General features: G+C 39.8%; 1 long non-coding RNA gene across 1 annotated transcript; it reads left to right on the top strand.

Annotated features, from left to right (window-relative positions):
* Positions 1 to 9,633: 9,633 nt before the first annotated feature.
* On the top strand, positions 9,634 to 11,166 carry LOC104772995. Its single transcript, XR_765006.2, has 4 exons — positions 9,634 to 9,980; positions 10,184 to 10,250; positions 10,787 to 10,856; positions 10,986 to 11,166. It is a non-coding gene; the product is annotated as an uncharacterized LOC104772995 (long non-coding RNA).
* The last annotated feature ends 5,046 nt before the right edge of the window (positions 11,167 to 16,212 follow it).

The following is a 16,212-nucleotide window of genomic DNA, read 5'->3' as shown; positions in this document are numbered from 1 at the left end:
CTCTTTCTTCTTCTGTGGAGGCTGGTTTAACAGAATTGCACTGACATCCTTAGTAAGCAGTGCTCCTTCCTCAGGGCTCAAACCATTTGATACCATTCTCTTGACATAGCGCCTAAGTGGTGGTGAAAGCTTCACTACATCAATCAATGGCATCTCAATCATCACCTTGTCCATCATAGCCTTGCATCTAGCTTCCTCAAGCTCCTGCTTAGACCTTCTTGGCTTGGGAAAAGGAACCTTAGGCTTGTAGACCCTTTCAACAACAGCTGGAACCTGAGATTTTGTGTTTTCCGATTCTGTCTGAGAAGGGTGTCGACCGACACCATCATCTGAACCCGAGAATTTGGTCGATTTCTCTTCCTGTTCTGCAGAAGCAATTTCAACAGCATCTTCATCCCTCACAGATAAGGCATTACAAGCATGCTTGGGGTTTGACTCAGTTCTTCCAGGGAGAAAACCCTCTTGTCGTTTGACAGACCCAACAATCTGAAGAACCTGATTCTCCAACTTCTTGACATGGATGTTCAATGCTTCAATCTTTCCATTCAGCTCAGTGTAGACATTTTCAATCTTCCCATTGAATGTCACTGTCAATTGCTCCTGTCCTTGCAAAAGCTGCTCAAGCATGGCTTCCATTCTACTCTCTGAAGAATTCTTAGGAGGTGGAGACTGATAGGATGAGTTCCCATAGGTCCTTGTATAGCCATTGTTCCGTTGCTGCTTATGGTCACCATGGTAAGGTCTGTTACCTTGCTGATTACCAAATCTCTGTCCCTGATACCCAGCTCCATACACATAGTTGACATTCTCCTCTGTATTCTCTGACTCTGGCTCAAATGTCTCAACTTCAGCAGCAAATTGGACTGACTTCTTTCCCACAAGAAGATTATGCACTGAATCCAGCTTAGCATTAACAGAAGCTAGCTGGTTTGAATCAAACTCTCCATGCAGTCTCTTTCTTTCAGCATCAGCTCTTTTAGTGCTATTGCTAGAAGCCAAATTCTCAATCAAAACTTCAGCATCTTCTGGAAATCTTGTCTTGAAGTTCCCATGACTTGCAGCATCCAAAGCTAACTGATACTTCCAATCACACCCTCTAAAGAAGATACTCAACAGTTGTACCCTTGAAAAACCATGGTGTGGACAGTCCCTTTGATAAGCTTTGAACCTCACCCAAGCTGCCTTGAAAGCTTCATCATGTCCTTGCTTGAATGAAGTGATCTTCACTCTCAGCTCATCTGACATTGCATCATCATAGAAATGGTTGAAGAAAGCCACNTCCATTCTACTCTCTGAAGAATTCTTAGGAGGTGGAGACTGATAGGATGAGTTCCCATAGGTCCTTGTATATCCATTGTTCCGTTGCTGCTTATGGTCACCATGGTAAGGTCTGTTACCTTGCTGATTACCAAATCTCTGTCCCTGATACCCAGCTCCATACACATAGTTGACATTCTCCTCTGTATTCTCTGACTCTGGCTCAAATGTCTCAACTTCAGCAGCAAATTGGACTGACTTCTTTCCCACAAGAAGATTATGCACTGAATCCAGCTTAGCATTAACAGAAGCTAGCTGGTTTGAATCAAACTCTCCATGCAGTCTCTTTCTTTCAGCATCAGCTCTTTTAGTGCTATTGCTAGAAGCCAAATTCTCAATCAAAACTTCAGCATCTTCTGGAAATCTTGTCTTGAAGTTCCCATGACTTGCAGCATCCAAAGCTAACTGATACTTCCAATCACACCCTCTAAAGAAGATACTCAACAGTTGTACCCTTGAAAAACCATGGTGTGGACAGTCCCTTTGATAAGCTTTGAACCTCACCCAAGCTGCCTTGAAAGCTTCATCATGTCCTTGCTTGAATGAAGAGATCTTGACTCTCAGCTCATCTGACATTGCATCATCATAGAAATGGTTGAGGAAAGCCACCTTGATATCATGCCAGTTTGTCAGAGATCCAGCTGGCAACTGCTTCAACCACTGAGATGCCTCTCCTGCAAGTGAGTATGGGAAGAGCTTGCAGAATATGAAGTCCTCAGTCACTCCATTAGCCTTGATACTGGTCACAAGATCCTCAAAGTGCTCAATGTGGTCTAGAGGCTTCTCATGGGGCAGGTTTGAGAAAGGTCTCTGCCCAACCAGTTGAAAATAAGCAGGCTTAAGCTAAAAATCATTCCTCTGGAATTGTGGAGGAACAATAGCAGACCGGTTCTCATACACAAGATCAGCCTGGTTATAGTCAGCAATGGTCCATATCAGGTCCCGGTTTTGATCCTGTCTTTGAACTGGGTTCTGGACGTGGTTGGCAGCTCCATGTACGTCTGCAGCAGGTGGGTGTCGATCGATGCCACCTGGTTGGTGTCGATCGACACCGAGATTCGGATCATCAACGACACCAGCTTGCTGGTTCATGACAGCCTGCTCGTTGACAACAGGTTCAGCAATCACGTTTCCTTCTGCATCAAGCTTTTGGCCCTGCTCATTGCGCAAGTGGCCATCTTGATCCCTCAAAACACCAGCCTCATCCGGCATCAGAATGATCGGATTAACCTTCTTCAGAGACTTGGTTGCTTTTCTGTTCTCACGCTCAAGTTTTCCCAACTCTTGGTTTGAAAGATTCACAGTAGGACCAGACTTGTTGTTCCTTGTGTGAGGTCTAGGAGGCATGCACCTGAAACACCAAAGAGAAGAAAAACAAAAAGGTGTAAGTTTCAAATATAAAGAAAAATTTAGACAAAATCTAAAACTCAAATCTAATGGTAGATCAAAGAGTCCCCGGCAACGGCGCCAAAATTTGATATGCTCAAATTAAACCCTAGAGCTACTCTCTCAAATTAAGAGGTCAATGCAATACTTAGGGGTCGAATTCCACAAGGACTCAAGTCTACACAATAAATTATAGAGTTTTTCAATTATGCTAAACATATTAAATTAAATTAAAGCAATGCAAAATATTAAATAAAACTTGTTGTAAATTCAGAAGATCAAAAAGCTAGGTCTAGGGAATTTCTCAGGAAATTATGAATTATTAAATCAATCAATAATNTGGACGTGGTTGGCAGCTCCATGTACGTCTGCAGCAGGTGGGTGTCGATCGATGCCACCTGGTTGGTGTCGATCGACACCGAGATTCGGATCATCAACGACACCAGCTTGCTGGTTCATGACAGCCTGCTCGTTGACAACAGGTTCAGCAATCACGTTTCCTTCTGCATCAAGCTTTTGGCCCTGCTCATTGCGCAAGTGGCCATCTTGATCCCTCAAAACACCAGCCTCATCCGGCATCAGAATGATCGGATTAACCTTCTTCAGAGACTTGGTTGCTTTTCTGTTCTCACGCTCAAGTTTTCCCAACTCTTGGTTTGAAAGATTCACAGTAGGACCAGACTTGTTGTTCCTTGTGTGAGGTCTAGGAGGCATGCACCTGAAACACCAAAGAGAAGAAAAACAAAAAGGTGTAAGTTTCAAATATAAAGAAAAATTTAGACAAAATCTAAAACTCAAATCTAATGGTAGATCAAAGAGTCCCCGGCAACGGCGCCAAAATTTGATATGCTCAAATTAAACCCTAGAGCTACTCTCTCAAATTAAGAGGTCAATGCAATACTTAGGGGTCGAATTCCACAAGGACTCAAGTCTACACAATAAATTATAGAGTTTTTCAATTATGCTAAACATATTAAATTAAATTAAAGCAATGCAAAATATTAAATAAAACTTGTTGTAAATTCAGAAGATCAAAAAGCTAGGTCTAGGGAATTTCTCAGGAAATTATGAATTATTAAATCAATCAATAATTTAGGATTCAAGCAATTAAGAACAGATCTAGAACTCTAAACACTTTTGTAAATTAAATCAGTTCTCACTGCAAATAATATCTAAATTTAAAACAGAAAATCCAAATCTCTTTGTAAAATTCTAGGTTAAAAATCAGCAATAAAATCATGTTTAGATTGTTCACAAAATTATTAAATCAAATCTCTTTGCAAGTAATAATTTTGCTCATCAAAAGGTTTTATCAGGAAAATCAATTATATTCTCATATCAATTTATTTTCCTAAAGTATTAATTCTAGGTGATCAATCAAGAATTAATATGAAAAACAACCTAAGATGAAGATCTAGATAGATAAAGAATCCTAAATAAACAGATCTAATAAATCATAAAATCCCTATGAAAAACCCTAAACCTAACAAACAAACTACTCAGACATGTTTAATGAAGAACAATACATCTTTCTGAATAACATGCAAATAGAGATTAAAAGAGTAAGAAGGAGTTTAGAAATTCTTCTCTACAAAGCAGATCTCTCTCCAAAAGCTCTCAAAAATCTCTCAGGGTTGCAGGAAAAATAAAACTTGATAGAATAAAACTTAAGGGTTTTAAAAACCTAAAAACACTATTTTTATGTCCTAAAACACGTCATAGACTTATGTTGCAATTTTGGAAGACTTTGGGGCAAAATTGTAAATCTTCCAAAACTTGGGTCTTGAGTCGGCAGAGAGGGGTGTCGATCGATGCCCTCTTGTGTGGTGTCGGTCGATGCTCCTCATAGGATTAGACTCCAAATTGTTCTCCTCCGGTTAAATGCTCCAGAATCATCCAAATTGCTCTATTTTGCTCCTCTCATGCTAAAAACCTGTAAAGACTCAAAAACAATCTAGAAACAAATGAAAGGACACTAAAAGACTCCTTATATCATGGTTAAAAACCACAAAAACCATGATATATCAAGCTGGTTGAGACTGCAGCAGAGATTGAGGAGGATATCCGGGCACAGTCAGTGGCAGTAGGTCCGACAGTTCAGCCTAGTAATGCTCAGCAGCAGGGGCGGTAGGCCAGCACAGGGAACCAAGAGGAGGTGGGAGGCTACGCAGAGTTGTGCGAGTTGCTTCAGTTGTGGGAGCAAGGATCACAAGGTTGCTAGTTGTCTCAAGAGGAGTGCTCCGACGGCAGGTCCTCGGGTATGCTATCATTGTAGGGAGACAGGGCACATCAGGCCTTTTTGTGCCAAGTTGCAGCCGGCAGCAGTGGCAGCGTTGCAGCAGGTGCAGCCTGGAGCTCAGCAGGTGGCACGGATTGAGCAGGCGCCACGGGTTTACACGACTGTAGAGACTGGTGGAACCAGTGCCGGGGCGATCACAGGTATAATTTCTGGTACTTAAACTTTGTGATTTTTAGTAGGTTCAGATTTTATGTTTTTCCTGTGATAAAGTGTTAGGTTCTCAACACATGAGGTTTGTGTAGGGACCTTGTTGGTGGGCGGGTTTAAGTCCCATGTTATGTTTGATTCTGGAGCTTCTCATAGCTTCATTACTCCAGAGTGTGCAGAGAGCGCGGGAATCAGAGGGGATCCCGGGGAGCGTACAGGAGTTGTCAGAGTTGCGGGAGGCAAGTTCCTCAGAGTTATTGGACGAGTTAGAGGGGTTGATATTCAGATCACAGGAGAGTCATGGCCATNACTGCAGCAGAGATTGAGGAGGATATCCGGGCACAGTCAGTGGCAGTAGGTCCGACAGTTCAGCCTAGTAATGCTCAGCAGCAGGGGCGGTAGGCCAGCACAGGGAACCAAGAGGAGGTGGGAGGCTACGCAGAGTTGTGCGAGTTGCTTCAGTTGTGGGAGCAAGGATCACAAGGTTGCTAGTTGTCTCAAGAGGAGTGCTCCGACGGCAGGTCCTCGGGTATGCTATCATTGTAGGGAGACAGGGCACATCAGGCCTTTTTGTGCCAAGTTGCAGCCGGCAGCAGTGGCAGCGTTGCAGCAGGTGCAGCCTGGAGCTCAGCAGGTGGCACGGATTGAGCAGGCGCCACGGGTTTACACGACTGTAGAGACTGGTGGAACCAGTGCCGGGGCGATCACAGGTATAATTTCTGGTACTTAAACTTTGTGATTTTTAGTAGGTTCAGATTTTATGTTTTTCCTGTGATAAAGTGTTAGGTTCTCAACACATGAGGTTTGTGTAGGGACCTTGTTGGTGGGCGGGTTTAAGTCCCATGTTATGTTTGATTCTGGAGCTTCTCATAGCTTCATTACTCCAGAGTGTGCAGAGAGCGCGGGAATCAGAGGGGATCCCGGGGAGCGTACAGGAGTTGTCAGAGTTGCGGGAGGCAAGTTCCTCAGAGTTATTGGACGAGTTAGAGGGGTTGATATTCAGATCACAGGAGAGTCATGGCCATCGGATTTGCTTATCAGTCCAGTAGAGCTGTATGATGTTATTCTCGGGATGGATTGGTTGCATCGGCATATGGTGCATTTGGATTGCCATCAGGGTAGGGTGGAGTTTGAGCGTCCAGGAGGGAAGTTGGTATTTCAGGGTATTAGACCGACTTCGGGGAGCCTCGTGATCTCGGCCATTCAGGCTGGGAGAATGATCGAGAAGGGCTGTGAGTCTTATTTGGTTACTATATCTATGCTAGAGTCAGTGGGGACGTCTACGGTTAGCGGTATTCCGGTAGTGGGAGTTTGAGGATGCGTTTTAGTCTTTGCAGGGATTACCACCATCTCGGTCGGATCCTTTTACCATTGAACTAGAACCGGGGACGACACCGTTATCCAAGGCTCCTTACAGAATGGCTCCAACAGAGATGGCAGAGGTGAAGAAGCAGCTAGAGGATTTGTTGAGTAAGGGATTCAGCCGTCCTAGTGTATCACCATGGGGAGCGCCGGTGTTGTTTGTCAAGAATAAGGATGGGAGTTTCAGGTTGTGTATTGATTATCAGGGTTTGAACCATGTCACTGTGAAGAACAAGTACCCTCTTCCTAGGATGGATGAGTTGTTGGATCAGTTGAGGGGTGCTACTTGGTTCTCCAAGGTAGATCTGGCGTCGGGTTATCATCAAATACCGATTGATGAGGCAGATGTGAGGAAGACGGCTTTCAGGACGAGGTATGGGCATTATGAGTTTTCTGGGTCATATTGTTTTTGCAGAGGGGGTTTCTGTAGATCCGGAGAAGATTCATGCTATCAGGGAATGGCCTAGACCGCAGAATGCCACAGAGATCAGGAGTTTCCTTGGTTTGGCAGGTTACTACAGGAGGTTTGTGCAGGGTTTTGCAAGTAGAGCACGCCCTATGACTAAGTTGACAGGGAAGAATGTTCCTTTTGTGTGGTCACAGGAGTGTGAGGAGGGCTTTGAAAGCCTTAAGGAGATGTTGACTACTACGCCAGTGTTGGCTTTGCCTGAGCAGGGAGAACCCTATGTGGTTTATACTGATGCATCTAGAGTTGGTTTGGGGTGTGTGCTGATGCAGCATGGGAAGGTGATTGCCTATGCTTCGCGGCAGTTGCGGAAGCATGAGGGCAACTATCCTACTCATGATTTGGAGATGGCTGCTGTAGTTTTTTCCCTGAAGATTTAGAGATCATATCTTTATGGTGCAAAGGTACAAGTGTTTACAGATCATAAGAGCCTGAAGTATATATTCACTCAGCCTGAGCTGAATTTGAGACAGAGGCGGTGGATGGAGCTTGTGGCGGATTATGATTTGGAGATAGCCTATCACCCTGGTAAGGCTAACACAGTTGCAGATGCTCTGAGTCGGAAGAGGGTAGCTTCGGCTCAGGAGCAGGAGATGGAGACTCTGCTAGGAGAGATCAGTGCTTTGAGCTTGTGTGCTGTTTCACATGAACCGTTGGGTTTGGAAGCAGTTGATAGAGCAGATCTTCTGAGTAGGGTACGGTTGGCTCAGGAGAAGGATTTGGGGCTGGTGAATGCCTCTAAGGATGTGGATTCAGAGTATCAGGTCTCAGATAATAATACTATCTTGGTGCACGGTCGATGCAGAGTCCTGGTTTGTTTATTGTTGTTTGTTGATTGTTGTTGATGGTTAGAGATGACTCTATTGCTTTTGTGTATTGCCCAGTAGATGGGAGGATTGCCTTACTGAGTGTTTATAAAATACTCATGCATTGCAATATGTGTTTGTGGTGCATGTAAAGGTAAAGTGTGATCGTGGAATCAAGGCAATGAAGAGGAGGATGTTCTAGGGACTCGATTTGATGTTGTCTGGCATTGCTAGGTTGCTAGAGTTGAGTGATTAGAAACATTGCTAGGTTGCTGGTTTCATGTTTCCTGTTATTTGAGTATTGGATATTGTTGATGTTATAATTATTGGTTATGATATTGGTTATTATTGGATATTTATTGGTATTGTTATTCCGCTGTTGGTTGTGATTGTGGTTAGGTGGCTAGTGGGTATGGGACCACTAGTTATAGTTTATTTATTAGATTATATTTATTATTAAAAAAAAACAAGGTCGGTCCTTTCATCCGGTCTGGGTTTAAAAACATTGAGGAAGAGAGTCTTCTCGCTGGAACAAAAACAATGCAGATAGACCTAATAATCGTTTCAACAGACTGATAAGGAGAAGGCTGATCATAGAAAAGACGTGCAATGTCACGAGTGCAGTGGTTTTGGACACTACAAACCTGAATGCCCTTTGGCAAAGAGGAAGAAGATGAAATGCTTTGAGTGTAAAGGAATTGGTCATTTGAAAACAGAATGTCCAAATTTTCAAAAAGCAAAGAATAACACAACACGAAAACATGTATATTGAGACTACTTTTTGTGACTCTTTTTTTCGTCACAAAAGTTTGCGACGATTTTGTAACCAATTTGTGACTAATAAACGACTATATGAAATATAGAAGCTAAAAAGTCGCATATTTGTGACACCATTATATAGTTGGAAAACAGTCTTATATTTGCGACTATTTTCTGACTAGTAGATAACTATATATTTCTGGTCGCAATATAGTCATAATTTAAGACTACTTAGCAACTCTATTTTTAGTCAAAACAGTGAGTCACAAATCTGTCCCAATATTGCGACTTTTTTGCAACTCCAAATTGCAATTTTATTTGTCCGTAAATAAAGCTGGTAGAAATGCTGGAAATATGAAAGTTAGTTTATGTACCAAACTTCCTAGTTCGATACCGGTAAAAAAAATATCACCAATTTCCCATAGTCGTCAAAATACCCACTATTTTGCGACCAACACATGAGATTGTGACTTATTTGTTTCCTTTTTGTAACTCTTTTGGATTTTTTTTACAAATTTAACAAAATAGAATAGTTTTTTTTTTGAATTTATACGTTTTTACATATATTTAGACAACCATCTACACTTAATCTGTATCAACAAAGAAAAAAACTTAATATTATCATTATTAAAAATGTATCATCCATAACATCTAGTAAGTGTTACTTGTCTTTCTCATAAAATGTTATGTGGAAGCTGTATAACTTTTAATATTTACTTACTATATCATTGTTTTATGTTTAAAACATAGAGTTTACTTTAAAATCAGAATATGAAAGATCATAGTCATATATATGTACATTTATATAATTTTAGCCATAAATAATCATATACGTTTGTGATATGTACAATAGAGTGACAAATAGGTTACAGTTTGCGACTACTTTGCTACCATCTTCACAAATTTGTAACTATTTTGCTACCCATTACGTACGTGACCATTTTGCCACTACTTAATTATTTATAAGTAGTCAAATCTCGTCGCAAAGGAGTCGGTATTTTGCGACCACTTTGTGACAACTTTAATTTGGTGAAATATTGAAACAAAATTATAAGCGGGAATTACTACCTCCCATATATTGCTGTGACTGATTTGAGATTTATTTGTGACTTTTTGTTAAGACACACAAAAACCTAGCACCTTGAATACTAAAAATTTCTCCAAGTCTTTTGCATATCTTCTCTCTCTTCCCTTCCATTAACCCTCTTCGCTTTTCTCAAATTTTTCCAAATCCTTCTCTTTTTAGTTTGTACCTCTGATTTGGTGAAGATCCATCCAAAATCAGCTGCTTTAGTATCCTCTGTCCCAACTGCACCGATGTGTCAGACGATTGTACTGGGTCTGATTCGGGATTGCGTCAATTTGGGGCACTTTGGTTTGAGGAGCGGTAGTTGATTCTTGGGCTAAGTTCCATTCACTGTATCAGAAGATAGCTTGGGTGAGTGTTTCTATTGGTTGGATCTGGTCCATTTTTCTTACTTCTTCTTCTTCATTTCTTTTGATTTTGGTAATTGTTTCTTGGGCTATATTATATTCACGGTCTAGTGCTTCTATTAGTTAGATCTGGTACTCCTTCTTCTTCGTATCTTCTGATTTTGGCGAAATTCTGACTAGTGATTGGTTTTTGTGTGGATTGTGAAGAAAACTAATAACAATTATGTAAAGAGCAAGAGGATGGTCTGAAGAAGAAGGACAAAAGCATCTCGAGGTGATATATTGACGTTTATTCATGAAAGTTTGATAATTTTGTGTTCTTTTTGAGATAGATTTGTTTAAAAGTCTCACCTTTAGTATCGTGTTCTAGAACCTTGAGATATAAAGCATTGATATTTCTTAGTTTTGCCGTGAGAAGTTTCAGCATTTTATTTCTCTTAGTTTTACATATTGATGATTGTTGCTTTGCTCTTTTAGTTTCATGTGTTCATCATGAACTTGACTCTTTTCTTTGTCTACTTGTTATAATTGTTTTAACTTGAATCAAAGTGTAGTGTCTCAATGAAAAAATATGGTTTTGTTCCCATGGAATGGTTCCACACCATTGATTTTTTTTTTCATCTTCAATGTTTCTTTGTCATAGTGTATGTTGTACTAGATGCTGATATTTACTGAACATGAGCTTTACAAAAAATAAGTAGAAATCGATTAGCACTACCTTATATTGTTTCTTCATGCTTGTCTTTGTTTCTTCTTATTGTTTCAAGGATTCTATTTTTTTCTTTTTGTGATTCACATTGTCTTTCACAGGGCACTTGCTGATAATCAATTGGAAGGAACACAACAAGTATCATAACATGGTTGTACACTATATATAGTGGTAAGTGCCATTTCATAGAGGTTTTAAAAACCTTTAGTTCTTGCAATCCAATATACTCTCAATTAAAGTTGAGAATAATTGGTTATAATCAGTGTTGTTATTTGTTGTCTACGTTTTTTATTTCTACAGATGATGAGAACTATTTTCCTAAAGATGCAAACCAAGAACTCAAGACTTCATCCTCTACATCTTAGAACTACTTGTTATCTTGTTGTTTGGCATCTTTTGGTTTTAGGAATTGGTTGGGTTATAGATTTTTGGATACAATACTTTTTTGGTATAATAAATCAAATTTGTCATTTTATTTTAATTTTTTTTTTTATATATAATTTTTGACCGTCACAAATAAGTTGCAAATACGTGACGCTTTTGTGACCACTGTAGCTTAGTCCTAAATTCGACATTAGCAAATTAGTCATAATTAAGTCGCAAATTTAATACTACTAAAACTGTCAAAATTTAGTCTTAAAGTGTGACTTTATATAAATGTTGCAAAATGGTCGCTTATATACGACGTTATATAACGTCATCAAGTGGTCGCAAATTAGCGACCGTTTTGCGACCGTTATTATTTGCAACCAAAAATTAACGACCGATTTAAACAGTCCTAAATTAGTCTCAAACAGTGACTTTGTGACCATTTTGGGACTAATTTTTTGGTCACAACTGGCATGTTTTTGTGTAGTGTAAGTCCTTCCTGAGCTATAGCGATTTAGAGTCTGAAAGTGATGAAGAAGAAGGAATGCTTAATCTCTTTGCTTTCAGTGTCAAGAGCTTGATGTACCAGTTGAAAGCTCAGATGATAATGAGGAAGAGTCAATTACAAAAGAGAGCTATTGTGTTCTATATGACAATTGGGTTCAGTTGTGTAATGAAAAACTACTTCTTGTCAAAGAGAAACTGAAATTGGAAGCCAAAGTCAATATGCTGGAAGAAAAGAAGCCTGAAGTATTGATCGGTGAGAAACTTCCTCCTACTGAGAAGGAGCTGTTTGAGAAGAAACTCAAAAATTTACAAGAAAAGTATGGTTTGGAGAAGGAAAGATCAACAAGCCTAGAAAGGGAGTTGAATGAGAATCACAAAAAAATCAGAATTTTAAAAATGGAGGTTAAAAGCTTGATGAGATCTTGTCAATGGGAATTGTAGGATCCGAACATCGAGGTCTGGGCTACCACAAGGAGGAGACTGTGGAGCTGTTGTCTCGTGATAAATCAGTAAGTTTTGTTAAGAGCAATGCAAATCATGAAACAGAGTCAAGTATTCTGGAAAAAGTGGTACAACAGAAGGTCTCTTTAGCACCAAACAGGAACACACAACATCAACCTAAGCGAAGAGGTTGGACCAAATCACAACAAGGACGTAGGATCTATGAGTGTTATCACTGTGGCAAAACTGGGCATGTCAGATCTTTTCGTTACAAGTTTAAGAACAAAATCAAGGAGCTTTGGATGGCTAGGAAATGTTTCATCGATCCACTTCACTTTGCCAAGTCTGGGTAGCTAAAAAGGATCTTTACCGTAAGGATTTAGAAAACAATGAAAGAATGTATGATTTAGCAATTCAAGAGACTCAGGAAATCAACCTCTGCTGTAATCTCTCTAGAATAACCTTTGGGGAAGAAGACTCTAGAGCACAAGTGGCATTTACATCAACAAGTAGTGAAGGTGGTGATTCTTGGTATTTTGATAGCGGCTGTTCGCGTCACATGAATGGAAATCCAAACATCCTATCAGCTTATGAAAAAAGTCCCGGGTGGAAAAGTAACCTTTGGTGATGGTGAAAAAGGCTCCATTAGAGGTAAAGGAAAACTTGAGTATAATAATCAGCCATCACTGATCAACATGTACTTTGTGAGGGGCTGAAAGCACATCTGATCAACATAAGTCAATTATGTGATAAAGGTTTGAGAGTGATTTTCACAAAAATCGATTGTCAAGCAGTCGATGAAAACAACAATAATGTGTTGTTTGGGATTAGATCTGGCAACAACTGCTACATGTGGAAACCTTCGTCAACATGCTTAGCCGCAACTGTATCTGAAGTTGAACTCTGGCACAAGAGATTGGGACATATGAATGTGCAGAGTTTGGTTAAGATTGTTAATGGAGGATTGGTCCGAGGGGTGCCTAAACTTGGTGATAAGCTTGATTCTGTGTGTGAAGCATGTAACAAAGGAAAACAAATCAAGGTTAATCATAAAAGAGTTCCAGACATAGCCTCAAAAAGGGTGCTTGAATTAATCCATATGGATCTCATGGGGCCAATACAGGTTGAGAGCATAAATGGGAAGAAGTACATTTTTTGTATTGGTATATAATGTTCATATATTTTACTCTGTTTTCTCTTAGTATATTCACATCTTTTGCATCTTTTGCTATCCATTTTGACCATTATTGCATAGGTTTAGGACTGTTCTTGCATTAGAGTATAGTTGCATTGCATTTGCATCTTTTCATGCATAAACAGGTGATTCTAGAGCTTAAGGAGCATGGAAGCAATGCTGAAGAGAAGTGAAGCAAACAAGAGGAGAAAGCAAGAGAGTTAAGGCTGAAGAAACAAGGTCCAGAGTCCAACTCGACCGCCCACTCGACCAGACACTCGACCGTGTGCAGAGAGGGACTCAACCGAGTGGAAGATGCACGAGAGAAGCCAACTCGACCGGTCACTCGACCGAGCACCGGGTCGAGTTGGCCGAGCCGCCTAGCTGTTTTGTCTTTTAGCATTTTTAGGGCTTCCACTACTTTTTCTATTTAAGGGCTTGTACCCTGCAGCCACCAAGGAGTCCAGCTTTTTAGAGAGTCAAAAAACCTAGTTTTTACCCTTTTGGGAATTATTCCGTTTGCACTTTTATTTTAGATCTTGTACCTCCTTGTAGGAGAAAAACATAAGATTCTTGGATTTTGTTGGTTCCATAACTTTCAATTTAAGAATTCTTGTTTGATTCCTTCTTCAATATTTTAGATCTCTGTTTCATCTATCTCTATTGATGCAAGTTTCAGTATTTTCTGGGTTTATGACTTTGATGTTCATCATGTGTTCTTGTGAGTAGTTGCTTAGGATCTTGAGGATGGGTTAGGCTGGCTTGTGTTTGTGGTTTGTTTGATTTGGTCAAGCTTGATTGTTTATAATCTCTTCTAGGCTAGATGTTCTTAATGCTGATCCTATAACTGAGAGGGTAGGGTTTGATTTCAAGCCTCTTAGCATCACACCAATGTCTAAGGAGCATAGATAAGGCTAGATCTAGAGTTTACCATTAGGCTTGCTAAGAGATTAGAGGTCTTGTTTGGTATTTGACATATTGCTTAATTCCTGCTTGTGTAGATTCTTTACTTTGTGAGAACAAGTCTGGAAATATATGAGTTTGAGCGTTTTTTGCCATGAGAGTGGATTAAACATGTTCTTAGAGATATATGTCTAGAGATTAGCTCAAGTTGTTTGAGATTTGTTGACCAAGTTAGATAACCTCAATCATTAGTCCAGCCCATGAATCCCTCCTCAAGTCCTAANTTTTTAGAGAGTCAAAAAACCTAGTTTTTACCCTTTTGGGAATTATTCCGTTTGCACTTTTATTTTAGATCTTGTACCTCCTTGTAGGAGAAAAACATAAGATTCTTGGATTTTGTTGGTTCCATAACTTTCAATTTAAGAATTCTTGTTTGATTCCTTCTTCAATATTTTAGATCTCTGTTTCATCTATCTCTATTGATGCAAGTTTCAGTATTTTCTGGGTTTATGACTTTGATGTTCATCATGTGTTCTTGTGAGTAGTTGCTTAGGATCTTGAGGATGGGTTAGGCTGGCTTGTGTTTGTGGTTTGTTTGATTTGGTCAAGCTTGATTGTTTATAATCTCTTCTAGGCTAGATGTTCTTAATGCTGATCCTATAACTGAGAGGGTAGGGTTTGATTTCAAGCCTCTTAGCATCACACCAATGTCTAAGGAGCATAGATAAGGCTAGATCTAGAGTTTACCATTAGGCTTGCTAAGAGATTAGAGGTCTTGTTTGGTATTTGACATATTGCTTAATTCCTGCTTGTGTAGATTCTTTACTTTGTGAGAACAAGTCTGGAAATATATGAGTTTGAGCGTTTTTTGCCATGAGAGTGGATTAAACATGTTCTTAGAGATATATGTCTAGAGATTAGCTCAAGTTGTTTGAGATTTGTTGACCAAGTTAGATAACCTCAATCATTAGTCCAGCCCATGAATCCCTCCTCAAGTCCTAACTTGTTTATTGATTTCTTAGCTTAAATCATGTTGTTTGGTCGTTGTTTGATTCGCTTTCATATTGCTCTGTTTCTCGCGTTTGTCCAGCTCGACCCTGCACTCGATCTACACTTGCTCGAGTGCTTGCTCGAGTTCATCCCCAGATTTCTTGTTTATGCTTTGTAGTTGTCATGTCTTATCTCCGGTTTCATTCTAGTTGCATTTTTGTTGCATTCACTTAGTGTCATGTTCATTACTTGCCTTGCATTAGTTCATTACTTGCATTACCATAGTTTCTATTTTTGTTCTAGCTTCATAATTGTCATAATCATTCTGTTCCATTTACATCTAGTTCTAGTAGCTTTTACATTATGCATTTTACACTTCATCAATCGGATTGTTAGTGACAAACATCCTTCATACTTGGCTTGACTTAGACATTTATGCACATCCTGATTGATTGCAAACTCTCAGATTGGATTGACACCTCTTGTACTACAATTGCATAAGGGGAATTGAAACACCCTGCCATCCATTCATTTCATATCTCATCATTCCATACATTCATCATCACACCCACAAATATATGTGTTTCAGTAGATGATTTCTCAAGGTATACATAAGTACGTTTCTTAAGGGAGAAGTCAGAAGCAGTAGAAAGTTTCAAATTTCTTGCATTACAACTTAAAACTGAGAAAGGAAGCATTGTTCAGATCAAAAGTGATCATGGAGGTGAGTTTCAGAATGAGGAATTTTAGAGATTCTGCCACATACAAGTAATTCGACATCAGTATGCTGCACCAAGAACACCACAACATAATGGGGTTGTAGAACGGAAGAATATAACTTTACAGGAAATGGCTCGAGCTATGCTTCTCGGCAATAGTGTTCCACAAAAATTCTGGGCAGAGGCAGTAAGTACTGCATGCTATGTCATCAATAGAGTCTATGTTAATCCTGGTACTAAGACCACCCCCTATGAGATTTGGAAAGGAAAAACACCAAACTTAGCCTACTTTGACATTTTTTGCTGTGTGTGTTACATACTAAATGACAAGGATCACTTGGGGAAGTTTGATTCTAGAAGCGATGAAGGTTTGTTCTTGGGGTATGCCACTAACAGTACAACCTATAGAGTCTTTAACAAGTGA

Source organism: Camelina sativa, unplaced genomic scaffold (genome assembly GCF_000633955.1).
Source record: "Camelina sativa cultivar DH55 unplaced genomic scaffold, Cs unpScaffold00382, whole genome shotgun sequence".
Classification (NCBI taxonomy): Eukaryota; Viridiplantae; Streptophyta; class Magnoliopsida; order Brassicales; family Brassicaceae; genus Camelina; species Camelina sativa.
The sequence above is the reverse complement of the archived record's forward strand: the minus strand, read 5'-3'. Positions and strand labels throughout refer to the sequence as shown.